The 17,691-nt window shown below is 43.0% G+C and overlaps 1 protein-coding gene across 6 annotated transcripts in view; it reads right to left on the reverse strand.

Moving 5' to 3' along the window:
- Rere (arginine-glutamic acid dipeptide repeats) overlaps nt 1-17,691 on the reverse strand; it is a 334,126-nt gene that overhangs the window by 227,180 nt on the left and 89,255 nt on the right. Inside the window, exon 1 of one of the 6 annotated variants that reach the window (XM_032894213.1) lies at nt 17,453-17,518. The exons of the other annotated variants lie outside the window; for them this stretch is intronic. The gene's annotated coding sequence lies outside the window, so the exon portion shown is untranslated. Of the gene's footprint in view, nt 1-17,452; nt 17,519-17,691 lie in introns of those variants that run through there. 6 annotated transcript variants of the gene reach the window in all.

Below are 17,691 nucleotides of genomic sequence, written 5' to 3' on the forward strand. Positions count from 1 at the left end.
AAAGAAACATGGTCTCCAAGATTCTATTTAAAGCCACAAGAGCAAGCAGTAGGCCATATTTACCTTGAAAGCACTCAAACATTTGATGAGTGCAATTCATTAGACTTCATTTTTCATTAGCCACTAACAAGTTTTCCTCTTTCATAATCAAAGAGCACAGATTCTGAAGGTAAACTGATACGGTTCTCATTGACAATTTTTGAGCTTTCTTTAAAAAATTATTTCCGTGTGTGTGTGTGTGTGTGTGTGTGTGTGTGTGTACACGTGTGCCTGTTGTCTATTTGTGCTATGCTAAGGAGGCCCGAAGGAGGGAGTCAGATCCTCTAGAACTGGAGTCACAATTATGAGCTGCCTGATGTGGGTGCTGGGAACCAAGCCTAGGTTCCGTGCAAGAGCACCAAGTGTTCTTAGCCACTGTGTCATCTTCCAGCCTGTTCCCCGCTTTCTGAGACAGTCTCTCTACACAGTGTAGCCCATCTGACATGGAGCACATGACATGATTGCGGCTTGCATGAAATTGGGATCCTCCTGCTTCTGCTTTCCAAGAAATTATAGATTTCTAATCAGCTTATATGATGATGGGAGGAGACCTGTGTCTGCTACACAGCACTCTACCAACTAAGCCATCTCCAGCCCTCTTCTCTTCCTTTTAAAGGGCTGCTCTGAGGTTTTATCTTACGTAAGCAGTAGCTCCCAATCTCAAAGTTCTCTAAAAGAAAATACAATGATAAAAGAGGTGACCACAACAGAGACGGTCTCAGATGTCCCTCATTCAAGGTCAGGTCACTGAATCAAGGTCATCTGATGGCTGTAATGACAAACAGCTGGCTACTAGCTACAGGACTATGGATTTAATTAAACAAAATATAAAAACCAGTTCCCCAAATTTTAAGTGATTTCCAACTAAATATGTGTATCCAGCAGCTGTCATATCAAAGAAAGAACACGCCTGTCACTACAGAAATCCATTTCCACTGATCTAGAAAAAAACATTAAGAATCCTATTTCATCAGCAAACTACTCTCTTTTAATCCACCCTAATTGCTTCCAGTGGACTTTACTGCTGTCTTTCACAAAGCCAATAGATTATCGTTCTAAGAAGAGCCAGAGGCCCAGAGCAGAATGGAATTCTTCCAGCAATTTCCACAACTTGGCCTGTAGAAAAACCAAGCAAGGCTGCATCCCCCACTACACCTGACCAAGGAAGCCACCCCGGCAGGTCTTGCTCCCGAGTCCCATGATCTCACCTGCTCAGCACCCTTTCTTTGTAAGCGCTCCTTCCAATACCAAGTGCCCTGATGCCTGCACACATCCCCCATCGCTTGAAAAGCAGAGCTAGAGTCTTTGGTGATGGGCTATAAGCAATGGCAGTCTCGAAAACTCATACGTGTATCCATTTTCAGGGCTCCTGTGATCCTGAACAGCAGTCCTGTGGTGGTGCAGGAGACTGCCCATTTTCCTGCATCATAAAAACAGAGCCTTGATTTCTACAAAGTTGGTATGTTATTTCTGTATGTATAACACAAGATGATGGGCAGAGGTCTGCTTTCCTGTAGACTGCAGGTTTGAGAACATGTGTTTTCATTGCTTTTCCTCCAGAGTGCTTGCTACACTGCAAAGCACTCTGTGAGCACTACACCAGTGTGACCTGCTGTGGGGTTGATTATCATGGAGTCTCACGCAGAGAAAGAACAGCAGCAAAAGAACTTGTGGCTCTGAGCTCACATCCTGTATAAAACTGTTCCCAAGTATCTGATAATAGCCAGGAGTGGTAGTGCACACCTTTGCCCCAATACTCAGGGAGTCAAAGTGGGTGGATCTCTGCAAGTTTGAAGCCAACCAAGACTATAGAGAAACCCTGTCTCAAAAAACAACCTGACCTATAGTCTTCATGATGTAATTCAATAGTAGAGGCTATAAAATAAGAACCTGGGAGAATGCTACCAGACACATGAGGAGAGGTCCATGCATAAGACTCCTCCCAAGGGCACAGCCAGTGGGAATGAGGGGAGTCAGGGAAACTTGTTCTTGGTCAGTGATTACTATTCTGACATTTTGGGTTATTCTTTTATTACAAGCAGAAAAACACACTGAGCGTCTGAGTTCTATTTCTCTAGAGCATTTACTTCTTTTTGCCCTCAAGTTCGAGATACTGATGGTGCCTGAACAAAAAACCAGCACCTGTCACCAGAAGACAAAACATGAGTAGCTTCTAGCCAAAGGATTTGTGAATCTGAAAAAATAAGCAAAACTAAGATGATGGTGTAGAAAACAAACTTCCCTGGGAATTCCAGTTTTACTTCGAAGAGTTGGGTAGGACTTGACAAATAGTAAGGAATAATTTAAGAACAAGACAGAAAAAGATATGAATTAAAAAGAAAAAGCAAGGGGACAGGAGAGTCCAGAAGCGTCTAAGCTGAGCAGCCAGGGGGGCTAAAACTGTGTGCTTCAAGGCAGAAAGGATAGAGAGGCTGCAAAGCGTAACAGCTCTGTTTAAATGGGTCTTTGGGGGATGGGGAGAAATAAAAACAAATCAGTCGGGATGGAAAAAAGAACTATACCACTCCCTCCAGAGTGAAGTCAGGTCCTAATTTGGAAGTGAGAGTACCTTTATTCACTGCTCATATCCACCTCAGGTTAGAAACTGCAAACTAAGAATGTTACAATCCAAGATAAGATGGGGCATGTGCGTGCATGCGTATGTATGTATGTGTGTACGTACATGTAAATATACCGATATATACACACATGTATATATACACAGAAATATATACATATGTACCTATGTGCATCACTTCTCAATGGTATAAGAGCCAGAAAGCCCCACATTCTGCGTGATTCTGCATGCTTGGTCGGTTGTTTGGTTGCTTTTGTTATTAAAGCATTCCATATATATGTTAAAATACAGACTATAATTTTGAAAGGCTTAACCTCATACCTAGAGAGCCAGAGAATGAAAGTAAGAAAAGATAAAACAAAATAAAAATAAAAATCTTCAAGTGTTTTAAAAATAAAAACACTTCATAAAATAATTATAAGCACTAACACAAAGAAATAGTAAAAATGGGGAATTCCCAAGAAATAGATTTCTTTGGTTTTTAAAACCATTTCTTTCCCAACTTCCATAACAGTAACTGAAACCTCCCGGAAAGAAAAACTAACTGGAAGACAGCACAACAGCGGCTAAAGGCTGGGGACAAAGCCCTGCAGTGGCAGGCAGCACAACCGTAACCAGGCAGGAACACTACACAAAAGGAATAAATGATAGCAATCTCATGGGCAACTATTCAGCAACTAAATTATTTATAATAACCAGGAATGTGTCCATTAATATTTGTGTCAAGTGCTTTAAGTCTAGGGTTTTACAAGCCACTGCTCACCATCTAACATTATGGCAGAAAGGCAAACATTTACTTGGCTTACTCATTCTCTCTCTAGTATTCTATTATTTCCCTTATAAAAATCTGTGCCAAATTTGACCACATATTAAAATGTGTTTTTAAATTTATAAACAAAATTATGAGGCTGGGTACCAATCTATATAGGTCAGTCGGTGTCTCTCTGTCTCTGACTCTCTCTCTCTCTCTCTCTCTCTCTCTCTCTCTCTCTCTCTCTCTCTCTCTCTCTCTCTCCCTTTTTTCTCCCCCCCTCTTCGTGTGTGTGTGTGTGTGTGTGTGTTTTTTTTTTTTAAGGATAGACATGACCTGACACCTAGGCAAAGGCTAGAACAACACAGGCAGCTGCATGACACATGTCTCAATGTTTCAGGAGAAATAAAAAAGAATATCCTTGATTGGAATTCTAAGGCCGTCTAGGAAGTAGGCCCAGAATGAGGGAGAATCCTCATCCATATTGAAAGATCTGGTCAACTACGATAATCCAACTAGGTTTTCCATTTTTGAAATCAGCCCTTAAGTACTATCCACTCCAGAGCAAACACTTCCACAGCTCTCTCGTCATTACAACCTCCAAAGTCCCGGTGAGATAGGCTGACTTGGCGTTACTGCCTTCAGGCCACTGACAGACAGGGATTTCTCTCTTCCTCACCCATGGGCTTTGCTCTGTGTGACAGGGACTTGTCCCTTTCCTTAGAGTACAGTCTGTGTGTTCCTCATAATTTCTTGACTAGTAATTTATGGACTCTGACAGGAGAAATTCTTCTAAATTCAATATAAATTGTGCTAACATCGAAGCCTCTGGAATTGCTTAGCCTATACAATCAGTTTCTGTTCTGAGTGAAAAACTATACTTGTACCAATTTTAATAACCCATCTAGTTGAATTTTACCAAAAATTATTACAATCACTTATTTTATGAATGCTTTCCAGGTTTGAGATTAAAATGTTCACTAACTCAGACTCCAGGTATACAGGTAATGAAAATTGTTATCTACAAAATAAAAATAACTTTATTTCCTAATCCTACTAACACCTCTATATCTATGAATTCAAGGTATGTAATTATGTAAGTTTTCCTCCAACTTCCATAATCACACATGCACACACGAAGAAATGAGTGAATGAATAGTAAGTGACAAGCGAACACAAGAATCAGCAGAGGTTTAAAGGTCTTAAAGGTCGGGGTAGAGTTTGCGATAGGGATCTTGCACCAGGCACATGCAGGGTTCTGAATCTGAGTCATCATCATCGTCTTCTTTTTTTTTTTTTTTAAAGTGGGGGGGGGTCTTTTTCTAAAACATGAATATGTATAAACTCCAAATTTCCAGTGAATGACCTCATAAATCAAATTAAAGAAATACCACACATTAGAAATGTTTAATTGCTAAGAGTCTATAGCATCAAGACACAAAACCTGGACTCAAGCAAAAGGAGAAGACAGCTACACAGAAGCAGTGCACAGCCCAGCTCCACAAGGCCTTCTGCACCCCACTTTAGGCTTTCTGGTCTGTTAGGAACAGATGCACCAAAGGGCACTACTCTTCAGATCTAATAGCTCTACTCAAGACTGAAGAAGCTCATTACCTAACCCTGCTGAAGACAAGAAAGAAAATCACTCTTCTATAAATCTCCAAGACTAGAAAACCCCACAAACCATTTCCTACAGAAGAGAAGGAGACATGAATAGCCCTGGTCAAGAAATAGATATTTTACAAAATACCAAAAGTTATAAATCAGCCAATTTTCATTATGAAAGGAATTTTATAAATACATCTACCTGTATGATTTTCAGGTTGCGGTTAATATTTTGTGTATGTCTGTCTATGTGAATTTATGTGCCCCACAAGTGTACAAGTGCCCAGAGGGCCACGAACAAGCTGGAATTAGAGATGGGTGCTGGGAATTGAACCTGGGTCCTCTGACAGAAAATCAAGCTCTTAGCCAGACCAGCTCTCCACCCTCACTTGAATGTTTTCCAAAAAATCAATAGGAAAATAACCTTAGTTTGGAAACAGAAGTATCACAACAGGTCCTCTCTCAAAGGTGGGCTAATAACACTGTCTTCCAGCACCGGCCTTACATTATCACACTTGAGGAGACTTTATAATGAGAAGCACATACCACTTTACATGCACAACCTTAAATGTGGCATTCTTCAAACAGCACCAAAAGTCTTTTAGAATATTTTAATAATCAACTACATTTTCAATAAATCAATGCATTGAGCAAGTTAAACATTTTAAAAAAACATAAATTTTGCTACAAAATCCAGAATCACCAAGCATCATAAAGCAAGAAAGGATTTCTCATTAAAAAAAAAAAAAAAAAATGTGCCACGTGTGCAATGATGACACACACTTCCGGGGTAACCAACTGCTTTCTGACTAGATGTGAGGTTTGCTCCGGAAGACTGAACCCATGCCTGGCACTCTAAACCATGTCAAGAGCCCACAGCTGGGGAAGACACTGGCCCTAGAAAGAACCTACTAAACATTTTGCTACGTGGCCAGGTTGAGAAATGGCCCTGTGTGTTTACACATAGACTGTCTTCTTCTCCCTCTCTGCAGAGGGCAGCAGCAGTTAATCAAGACCATCTCTGAAAAGAGAGCAGGGGCATGGGGAAGGATGGTCTGAAATGTTGTTTTGTGAACATGATGTGGCCACTGCATTCGTTAACTCACTGGTTATCTGCACGAGATCAAGCCAACAAGATCAGTCCCCATTCCAACTGACTGAACTCTGCAAATTAAAAAAAACCACATAAAGAAAACTTTAAAAAGAGAGAACATGAAAGTGGAACAGGATCATACTGGAGATGCCTGGCAGAAGTGACTGGAGAGATCACGAGTGGACATAATTGGAATGCACAGATACATGTACGGCATTATCAAAAACTAAAACATACTCTTTCAAGTAAGTATATAAACACATTCATGTATCCCATAGGTACTCCTCCATTCAAAGTCCCCTTTCTCTCAGTTCTTTCCTACTCTTACCTTAACATATTTGTTTTCTCTGTGCATTCTGTCTCTCTGTCTGTCTCAAATACTCAAATGCAGAATCACAGTGTGCAAAGCTAGACACAGTGGCACACACCCGCGATCCTAGCACTAAGGCACAGAGAGGAGGCTGTGCTGGAAGCAGAAAGATTAGGAATGTAAAGTCAGCATCAGCTCCAACAGCCCTAGAGCCTGCGTGTGCTAGAGTGTGCTAGCGCGGAATCACACGCTCTCCACTAAGACTGAACCTTCAAACTCACGTGTGGGGTTTAATATCTGAGGTGTGCCTACCTCAGCCTCTTGTGCAGCTGAATTACAGGCAAGAAATACCATATCCAACTGGGTGCAGGGCGGGGTGGTGGTGGTGGTATTATTTTGTTTTGAAATTGAGCCTTACCATGAAGCCCAAGCTACCCTCAAATTTCTACTTTTTATGTTCACTTTTTGAAGGATTCTTATTATTTATTCCTTTTAAAATCTTTAAATTATTGAATGTATGTGTACAATGTGCACTGCTTGATACCTAGGGAAATTAGATCTCCTGAAAATGGAGTATGGGATGGGTGTCAGCCATTGTGTGGGTGCTGGAAATCAAATCCAGAGCCTCTACAAGAGTTAGCCACTGCTGAGTCTTCTCTCCATGCTGTTAAATTCTCTCATACAACTCCAGACACCCTCCAGCTTTTGACAGTTCTGCTTCAGCACCTCCTGAACACTCAGGTTACAAGGTGCCGTCACAATCACTCAGACTCAACACCCATGAATTTTATGAATCAATAGGGAACCAACACTAAGAATTTTATCTAAAGCACTTGGGAGGGGGAGGCAAGAAGATCAGGAATTCCAGGTCATCCCTGACTACATAGCAATGTCCAGGCCAACCTGGGTTACAGGAGACCCTATCTCAAAAACAGATCAGGAGCAGGGTGACGAGGGAGGAGAAGGAATGTAGCTCATCTGAGACGTAAAAGCTGATTGCCTATATTAAAAATATTTGTGTCTAACATTTGGAGTCCACCACATGCAAAGCCAATGCTTGTGGAAAGCCACGGTTTCTCCAGATAATAAGCTAAATAGACAGACTTCACTTCCAGTTGCTGTTCTCATAATCACTCGATCATACCCTGAGGGGAGCCATCAGTCACTGAGGAATTTAATAGCTGACTCCGAGTCGGAGCGCTGTAAACAAGAGCTAAGTGTGAGCAAGTGGTCAGCCACAGGCCGGCTCAGCAGCATGAGTTTCGTTATATCCAGCACATAAAGTGCTGTTCTACAAGTCTCCACCATCAGGGGCCACAGAAGAGTCAAGGAGAGCAAACCTGACAGGAATAGGAACTGCACCAGCGGAGGTGGAGATGGCTCAGCGGTTCCATTCCCTGCACCCACATGGAGGCTCACAACCATCTCTAGTGGGATCTGATGCCCTCTTCTCGTGTGTCTGAAGACAGCGACAGTGTGCTCACATACATTAAATGAGCAAATCAATCTTTTTTAAAGGGGGAGGGGGGATGCATGCACATGCACATGTGACCTGAGCACAAACCTATTGTTTGGAAGGCCCACCAGAGGGAGCCCATGTTAAAGACAACATGGCCTTCATAGGGAGTTCCAGACCAGCAGGAAACAAAAGAAGCAAAGAAACGTGAAAGCAGAAATAAGGAAGGCTGGTTCTGGGAACTAAGCGAACAGTTAGTGTAATATGAAACTCTGGTGATGACAAAAGCTGGATCAACGCAAAGTCAAGATGCTCTGAGCAAGCAGGGCCAGACACTGCTCTAACTGTAAACAGGTACGGCTCACTCGGCAGACAGACGTGCAGGGAGTTCCAGATCATCCTCTGCACCAGAGCCAGCGCCAGCCCAGCCCACGCTGTGTGAGACCCTGTTTCAACAAACAGGTCCACGGGTGAGAGCGATGGCTGAGGGGGAAGGAGAAGAAACTTGCTGCAAAAGCCTGGTGCCTCCGTTCCATCCTGGAAATCCACATAAAGGCAAAAACCGACTCAAATTGTGATCTGACCTCCATATGCACATCTGCACAACAGTAGTAATTACAACTTTAAGAGGCAGACAATAAGTATACAGTATCTACCCCACGGTCTGTTACAATGGCATTTATGTAAATTATAGTCTCCAAGATAAAACTTCTTTTCTCAGTTTTTATTATTCAGAAAATGGTCCTCAATAAAGAAAATGATGTAATTCTTTAAGTCTATACCTATCTAGTAAATAAAAGCTAATAATACTAGGACGGTAAACATTTCATTACAGAATTTAATGGATGTGAGAAGGATACTCTACAGACAGAGCACATCCTATGACGGAAAAGTGACCAGGCAGGCAGATACTTACATAATAGGCTGAAAATGTAGCTCATGGACAGAGTGTTTGCCTCCCATGCAAAAGGTCCTCAAGTCCTCAGCACTGCCCCATCAAAAACAGATTAACACACGTCCTCCATCAAACCACGCATTTGTTTTCCTTTTCTTTCCGAGACGGTGATACTACACAGATCAGGCTGATCACAAACTCCCAAGTTCTACTTGCCTCTTACTTTAGTGCACGCGACACTAAGCACAACTCCCAACACAGATTTAAAATTCCTTGAGCCGGCGTCCCATCCCCGGTACCAGGGGTGGGGGTCAGGGTGGTGATGCAGTGATCTGAATGGAAGGTGTCCCTGTACAGCCTCGGGCATTACATGTTTATGCCCAGTTGGCAGCACTGTTGGGGAGGATCAGGATGGATAGCCATGCTGGAGGAGGTGTCACTGGGGGCAGACTTTTTAAAGCTGCGCCATCTAAGTTCTCACTCTGCTCACTGGCTGAGGTGAGACCCGAGTTCCATCCTGAGTGCTGCTGTCGCTGTACTTGGCTGCTGCCATGCTTTCCTGATGTCAGCAATGGTCTCTCTCTCTCTCTCTCTCTCTCTCTCTCTCTTCTCTCTCTCTCTCTCTCTCTCTCTCTCTCTCAGAATGGTAATCCCAGAATAAACTCTTACTTTTGGAAAAAAACTGTTCATTTTATTATTGTTTTGTTTTTGAAACATCATCTCACTAAAGAAAATACCCTACCCCGAAATCATAGCCCAAATGGGCCCAGGGCTTCAAGATTACTGCCACCCATGGAATTCCAACCCCCACTGCACTCCTGAACCTCTGAGATCATAGAAACAGAAGACCTGCTGCATCTTCCGCCCTGCAGTTCAGAAAAGCCATGAGCACATGACACATCTCATACCTTCCAACAAGGACTATGGTATAGTCCTCTGGATGAAAAGGCTGCTCTTACCATTCTGAGGTCAGGCTGGGTCTATTCTCTTTTTTTCCTCACTGGTTTATTGCTAGTCCTAGCTGGCCTAAAACTCACTATGTGAACCAGGCTGGCTTTAAACCACAGAGATTTGCCTGCTTCTGCCTCCAAAATACTAAAATGTAAAGGTGCACACCACTATGCCTGTCCCTAAACTGTACGTTTTTTACTAGGCAAATATTAATATATATAATTTTAAAAATTTATTAATTTGAGCCCCTCCCAAAAATACTTGTTAAATCTTGACAACAGAAAAAAAAAAAAAAAAGCAGTCAATTTGAAGAAAGATTTGGAGGCTGTACCAGTGTTCACTATCTCCTGACATTCAGGATCGCCTGGGTGGGAGAGGCCCCTCTGAGCACCCCTGCAGGGGATGATCTGGGCTGCCCTCGATGAGAGCCACTACTGTGTAAACGGACAAAGGGCCTAAAGCAGGTGCTTGCCTAGCTCTGCTTCACTGCTGAGGCCACATTACCCAGTCTCTGAGCTTATGCTACTGTGACTTCTCCATCAAGACAGTCTGACACTTGAGCCCAAATTAACCCTCTCCCTCCCTTAAGTTGTTTTGTCCAAGTATTTTATCTTAACAATATAAAAATAAACTAAGACAGGTTCGTGATACAAAAAAACAACTCCAAAAAGTTCCTTACATACTATATATGCATGACATGCCAACTATGTTTCAATGTTTAAGAGGATAAGACTGACGAGTAAATTGGTTAAACCTTTGAATGACCCACCATAGACTCTCCAGGCTGCAAAGGCGGCTGGGCGGTTAGGAACACTGCAGAGGACTCAGCTTTGATTCCCAGTGCATACATGGCATCACACAATCTGCTCTAACTTCAGTCCCAAGGAATCCGATGCTCTCTTCTGGCCTCTTCAGGCACAGACACACATGTGGTACACAGACGCACATGCAGGCAAAACATTCATACACATACAATGAAAATTTCTCCAATCTTAGTCCTGAAAGAAGGTCACATAAAAAGAACCTAAATAACTCCTCCTGTTCTCTATGTGAAGAATCAATCAGCCTGAGAAACCCTGAAGGCCGCATGTGAGGGAGTAACATCAACCAGCATTCTATTCAGAGACACCCAGTTCACTTCTCATCCGGAGACTCAAGCCCAGCAGAGACCTGTTCCCACCATCTATTTTTAAATTACTTTCGGATAATCTGGGGGCTTCGTGGTAAAAGCAGCTGTGAACACAGCAGCGCACACCACTGGAGGCTTCTGACGTGACAGTGTGGCAAATCACAGTGAGTGTGTGCTCTGGTTTCCTCTTCTCAGGCTCGGCAGCTGCACAGAAACTACCACGTTTAAAAACCAGATCAGTAGGCGCTCATTGGCTTTGGAAAAGCAGGTCTGTTTAGGGCAGAACTGAGCAATGAGTTCAAATGTTAACAGCATGAATGCTTGGCTTTCCCATAAAGATCGAAACATACCACAAATTCTTTAAAATATCTATACATAACTTACAATTGTTATCAAAATTAAACTACTTCTTTCTAAAGTTACTTATAGTCATTGCCTAGTCATTTTACCCACCCAACCCAAACACAGCTGACATACAGCCACCATCAACTCCTACAGCCCTTCTAATGCACTAAGCTGCAGTTTCTCTTGCTGCCATCCTTCTGTTCCAGCTCTGAAGCCAAACCTCTCACTTCTAAGAGGCTCAGTGGTCAAGTCACCCTTTACTTTATTAACTACAAGCATCGACTTCAAAAAGAATAGGGGTTTGTGGCCCAGCAAGATGGCTCATGAGTTAAAGGTATCCTGACACCAAGTCTAATGACCATCTCCTAGGTCCATATATTATAGAGAACAACTCCTGAACACTGTTCCTCTGACACCCACACATGCTGACATGTGCCACACACACACACGCACACGCACACGCACACACACACGCACACGCACACACACCCCTACCCCTAAAAACCTTTTAAAAGACAAGGATTTACAAAACAACACTACTCTTCATCCTCCCTGAAGGAATGCTTTAAATACTTTATACGAATGTTAGCTGATTTTTCTTCAGCCTTGGTTATTGTCAAGGAAGCCTCATTGCCTCATCAATGGCGCTTTCAATGAAACATTAGGGGCCGACAGTTTCATACCTGCACACAAGAGAGCAAGAAAGGAATGGTTCATGAACTGTATCTACAAGTCCTCTTCCCATTTGTGCAACAAAATACTACAATCAAAATTTATATTAATCCAGGACTGGAGAAGTGGCTGATATAAGGTCTTTGAGTCACAAACAAACAGAGTTGACTGACTAGAGAAAGGACTGAGTTTTGAAAATCAGAGAGACAGCTCAGCATCTAAGAGCACTTGCCAGCAAACCTGACACTCAATCCCAGGACCACACGATAGAACTCTAGAAGACCTCCACGTGTTACTGCATAGACATCCAAACACTCATTAAATAAAACTAATTGATAATACAATAAATGTAATTTAAAGAAAATCAGAAGAATCTGGAATCCTACCCAACTGTTCAATCTCTGGTAGCCTCAGTTTCCTGGCTTTGACATGGATCTGTCTTATACCCACAAGGACTAAATAGGCGTGTTGGGTTTGTTGTGGCCCCAACCACAAAAGAAATGGAATTATCTTCAATTCCATTGTCCAGAGAAAGGTAACAAGCACTTCTGCTGGACTGATTTCTGGCCTCTTACTCTACTGAGTAAAGACTGGTATGTTGCTAGGATCATACTGTACAAAGTTAAACAGCTACTGATTAACATAAGGGGGGAAACTATCTTAATTTTCTCTCCATTTTCTTTCCCTCCCTCCCTCTGCGTATGTATGCATTCAATGGAACCTGGGGTATTTTCCTCTATCACTCTCCACCTTACTATTTTAAAGTCAGGATCTCCATCAATGAATCTGTAATCCAGTGACTTAGCTAGATGGGGAAAGTGGGCAAGCCCCTAAGTTCTTCCTGTCTCTGGTTTCCCAGCACCACAGTTACACTCAGTTCCCAGTTATGCTCAGCTTTTATGTGGGTGCTGGGGCTTGAACTCAGGTCTTCATACTTGTGCAGCAAGCACTTTTCCTAATAAGCCCGCTCACCAGCCCCAGCTGTAATGACTTTAAATGCCTGCATACTTCCTTGCATAGACAGATGATGGTTCAAACATCCCAGTTTCCAATATTATATGCTTAAACCTGGCAAATCACTGTATTTATTTACTGTCTGTTTTGGTGGTTCTCATATTCTTTTCTTCTCAAATACTCTTCCTCTTTCTGTATCTGAGAGATGAGCCACAATGTAGAAAGGTGGCTAAGAAATCCTTTATTGACATGAGAAGTGCACTTTTAATCACACAAGGAAAAGCAAATCACTTAAGTAATGCTTAATTGTGTTTCATTTCAAAACAAAACACTGCCATGCTCATGGATTGACTTTGGTTTTTATTGTTTGATGATTGGTTTTTTTGGTTTTGTTGTCTTTCAAACAGTGTCTCAACTCTAACTCAGGCTAGTCTGGATCTCACTATGTAGCACGGACTAGCCTTAAACTATTCAGAATCCTCCTTCCTCCACCTTCCAATACTGTAATTACAAGGGTAAGCTACCATCATCAGCCATGTGATCTCCTCCTATTTCATGAATTTACTATGCTCTCTTTTCTTCTTCTCCCACTGTACTGAGTGGTGAGGACAGGGACTCTCCGTCCTCTTGTACTGCCCGCCCATCATTAGGGCACTTGCTGCACTGTGCATGAAGTGTCGGGTCTATCCTGAGTACTTCTGCAGAGTATATGGTTTGAATATTGTTGCTCTATTAGAACCTTATTCCCCAGTGCTGCAGTGCTGGAAGGGCCTAGTAGGAATTAACTGAGCTATGCATGAGTGGACTGATGAGGAACAGGCTAATTTTCTGAAAGTCACCCCACTCCTGCCCTCCCCTGCTCTCCCCATGCCCTGCCATGCCCTCCCCTACCCACTCCTACCCACCCCTGCTCACTCCCATTTGCTTTCTAACCCTTTGGCCTTCAGCTACTGAACAAGGCTGTTACCAGGACATGGGCCAAATAAACTTCTAATTGTTCTAAATTACCCAGTGTAAGCAAGGCACAGTGCCACGCACCCCTAATGCCAACCCACAGAGGTGCAGGCAAGAGCAGGAATTCTGAGTCAGCCTGCACTTCCTGAGATCTGTCTCAAAACTAATGATAAATAATTAAAAAGATAATTGGAGCTGGAGTGATTAAGAGCACTGGCTCCTTTTTCAGAGGACCTGGGTTCCATTTCCCAACACCTGCACAGTGCGCCCCCCCCATCTGTAAATCTAGTACCAACAGACCTAATGCCCTCTTCTGGCCTCTGCAGGCACCAGGCACACATGTAGTGTACAGACAGACAGATGCAGGCAAAACGTCTACACATATTAAATCTTTAAAAAAAAAAAAAAAGTAAGTAAATTATTCAGCAGACTACAACAGGACACACACCCTTTAGGTAGACTCACCGTTTTCCTACATTGAAACTGTCTGTTGTGTTTCCCAACAATTAAATGTCAGCATTACTGTTTTAATGTTTTTCATTACAAATATGTTATCTGTCCCCTACGTCCCAGATACACTATTACTGTTTATATCCCAGACCTGTGTCAGGAATAACAAACATCTAACAGGACTTGGGAACTAGTGTGCTCAGCCTGGGCCTACGACACACCTCGGTTCCCATTTTAATTCAGCAGTTCCTTGCTGCCAACACCAATCTTTCTACTTTCCTCAATCAGATACATTATAAGGTTTTCTAGAAAGTATACTCTTTTCTCACCCCAAGTTATTTCAAGAATCCACTCCTCTGATCACTTAAAAAGAATGTCTATCCAAGATAATCTTTTCCGCCACCCACAGCAGTACAGTAAGAAGATCCCACACACTGCCTTTATTTATAAACACACTGCCTGTCAGGTCTGCTGCTATGGCTATGTTCCCGACAGTCTTAGAAGCCTATGATAAGTGCCGCACAGTCCTATCTTTTCACCAAGATGACGACAGTAAAAGGACCCAGGCAGAGAAAGGGGGCAGTCTAATTACAATCTGTCCCTCAGCCTTCAGAGACTGACTTCATCACTGGCCTACAAACAAAGATGTATATCTATTCAATCTTCAATCTTGAGGAAATCTTCCTAATAATTTGGTACCAGTGACACATTTTTAAGTTTATGTTTGTGAACACACGTCCCTCAACAGAAACATTTCTAAACCCTTCTATGAATTGCCTAGGCCAAGGCCCTGGTCACCATCTCTTCTCAGGGCCTTTGGTGCAGTGAGAAGATAAAAGACAAAGAGGAAACAGTTTAGTTAACACCATGGATGCTAACACTTGTTTGATTTTACAAAGTAACACTAGAGAACAGAGTCCCTTCCTCCCTCTTTACTAAACAATATAGTGGCTTCCTATTATAAAATTTTCTTTCCACTTGCTTCTTGGACTGCACAATAGCAAGCAAAACCTTCTGACCTTGGGGAATAATGGTAAATATAAAACCTATTAACATTATATGGTCCTCAAAACCAAAAATAAATTCTCACAAGTTAACTATTACACGAACAAACAAAACCTTGTTTTGTTTCTAACATTTGTTGAAAATTAATCATGGTGGCAATGGGCAAGGGATTAAGAAACAGCCCAGGAAATTCACAAAAGCTCTAAGATAAAACCACCCTGTAGGAACAGCCAGTGCCGCCTGACCTAACAGCTGTACACAGCCACACTAATTAAATCGAAAAGCTGGTCTGCATAACACACGGGCAATGAAGCCTCCTGACAAGTTGCCACAGGCCATCGCCACTCTTTCTTGCTCTACCCTATAATGTAGAAAGTGAATCAGACATAGCTGAAGGTACCTAAATGTTCTCTCCCACACACACACACCTATAATGTAGAAAGTACATCACACACACACACACACACACACACACACACACACACACACACACACTCGTGAGCATTTCAGAAATTACCACAATGATAGACTACAGCATGGTCCTGTGGATCATTAAAACACTACACAAAGGAAGTAGAGCCACATTACATCAGCTCTTGCCTCAATTCATAAATGCAAAACCGCAGAACAAGGCAAAAATCTAAAAAGCCTTTTTCTGGAAATCTTAGTGTGAATTAACATGGGTTAGGTCTTAAATATATTACTGAACGGGTCTCATTGATGTAACTCGCTCAGAAGCCAAGGGGAGGGGAAAGTGTAATCTTAGTCAATTTTATCATGCAAGAAGATCAAATAGCACTTCAAGAGCAGCCTGCCAAACAAGTGCCTGCCAGAGCACAAGGAGCTCTGGCTCTGGAGTGAGAAGCGTCAGGCCAGCCCAGAGATCTTTACTGAATAGCTTCAACACTACTAAATTAGAGCTGGCAAAAACCAAACACAGGCTCCAAAGACCGCACAGGGCACTGCGTGTGGAGTCGCTGGCCGGCACCTGCACACCTGTCTCCTGTTCTCTCCTAGCAGTGTAAATACTCAGAAAGACCTCCATCTTTCCCCGCCTGAGTCTACAGTGCTTGAACATGAAAAGCCAGCCGTGCTCCTGGGGATAATCACCCACAGGGTCAACAGGACACTGTCCCCATATGTAAGCCATGCTCCTGGGAATAACTGCCCACAGGGTGGACAGGGCAGTGTCCCCAAGTGTAGAGATAATCACCCACAGGGTGGACAAGGCAGTGTCCCCATGTGTAAGCTAGCTGTGCTTCTGGAGATAATCGCCCACAGAGTGGATAGGATATTGTTCCCATGTGTAAGGACGGTCTTAAATCGTGTCTGCTTTAAATTTGGAGTTCCCTGGGAAAAAGGAACAAGAACTCAATACCACACTTTGGCAGAGTTTAAGGTCTTTGTCAATTCTGTTCGCAGCTTTTCCTTAAATGTCTCAATCTTGAAAGCATCCAGGAATACAATTTCAAAGGGAAAAATGTAATCTCATTGACCCCATGTTGAGTCACATACCATTTCTGAGATTGGACATATGGCTGAGAGGCCTCCAGCCAACAATGCCCCCACAGAGTCAGTGCCACATGTGTGCCAGTAACTCTTAAAGACTGAGAGTCAGCCGATGTAGCCTGTGAGAGGTGTTTCCCTCAGCATACAGTAAGTGGTTAAGCAGGTCTCATAGCAGCAGAGGACTTTTTAATAAGCAAGGTGGTGGAGAGACCAACACACACACACACACACACACACACACACACACACACACACACACACACAGAGAGAGAGAGAGAGAGAGAGAGAGAGAGAGAGAGAGAGAGAAAGAGAGAGAGAGAGAGAGAGAGAGAGAGATTTAAACTAATATGTAATCATTGTCAAGAACCCTGTACTGCAGTTATTTTGGCCAAGAAGCAAGTCACAGGTGATCAGCATTTCTTTATTACCAATTCATTAAATTCATTTTATTTTTGAACTTACTTTACTCCTCAGCAAGCAGTAAAATTTCAGTAAAAACAGCTACTTTTACATTACACACTGCTCATCTTCAAACAGGCTTTACTTTCAGAAGAAGAAAAAACAAGCAGACTCAAGAAACACTTTTAAACTGCCTGTTCTCTGCCCCAAAGACGTTTACTATTCCGTTTACGTTAGGTGAAATTTCCGGTGCTGTGAACTATCAATAAGAAACAAATTCCAAGTGGAATGTAATGGGACACTTCAAAAACCAACTCCCCACTCCTAACACTCACCAGTTCACCTCTCAACACCCACCTCCGGGAGCACACACGCCACTTGTGTGTCCAACTTCCAGCCCGAGACCTGGGTTGCCTCGCAGCACAAGGCCGCCGGCCACTTGCCTGCACGGCTGGGCCAGACCTCCTCCTGGGGCGCGGGGTCCCGCAAGCCCCAGGGCGAGAGCCGGGCGGGCGGAGCCGAGGAGGCGGGCAGGGCTGGGCGGTGAATTGCACCTCCAAACAAAAGGAGGCCGGGCGCCGGCCGCGCGGGTGGGT

This window comes from Rattus rattus, chromosome 1, assembly GCF_011064425.1.
Source record: "Rattus rattus isolate New Zealand chromosome 1, Rrattus_CSIRO_v1, whole genome shotgun sequence".
Classification (NCBI taxonomy): Eukaryota; Metazoa; Chordata; class Mammalia; order Rodentia; family Muridae; genus Rattus; species Rattus rattus.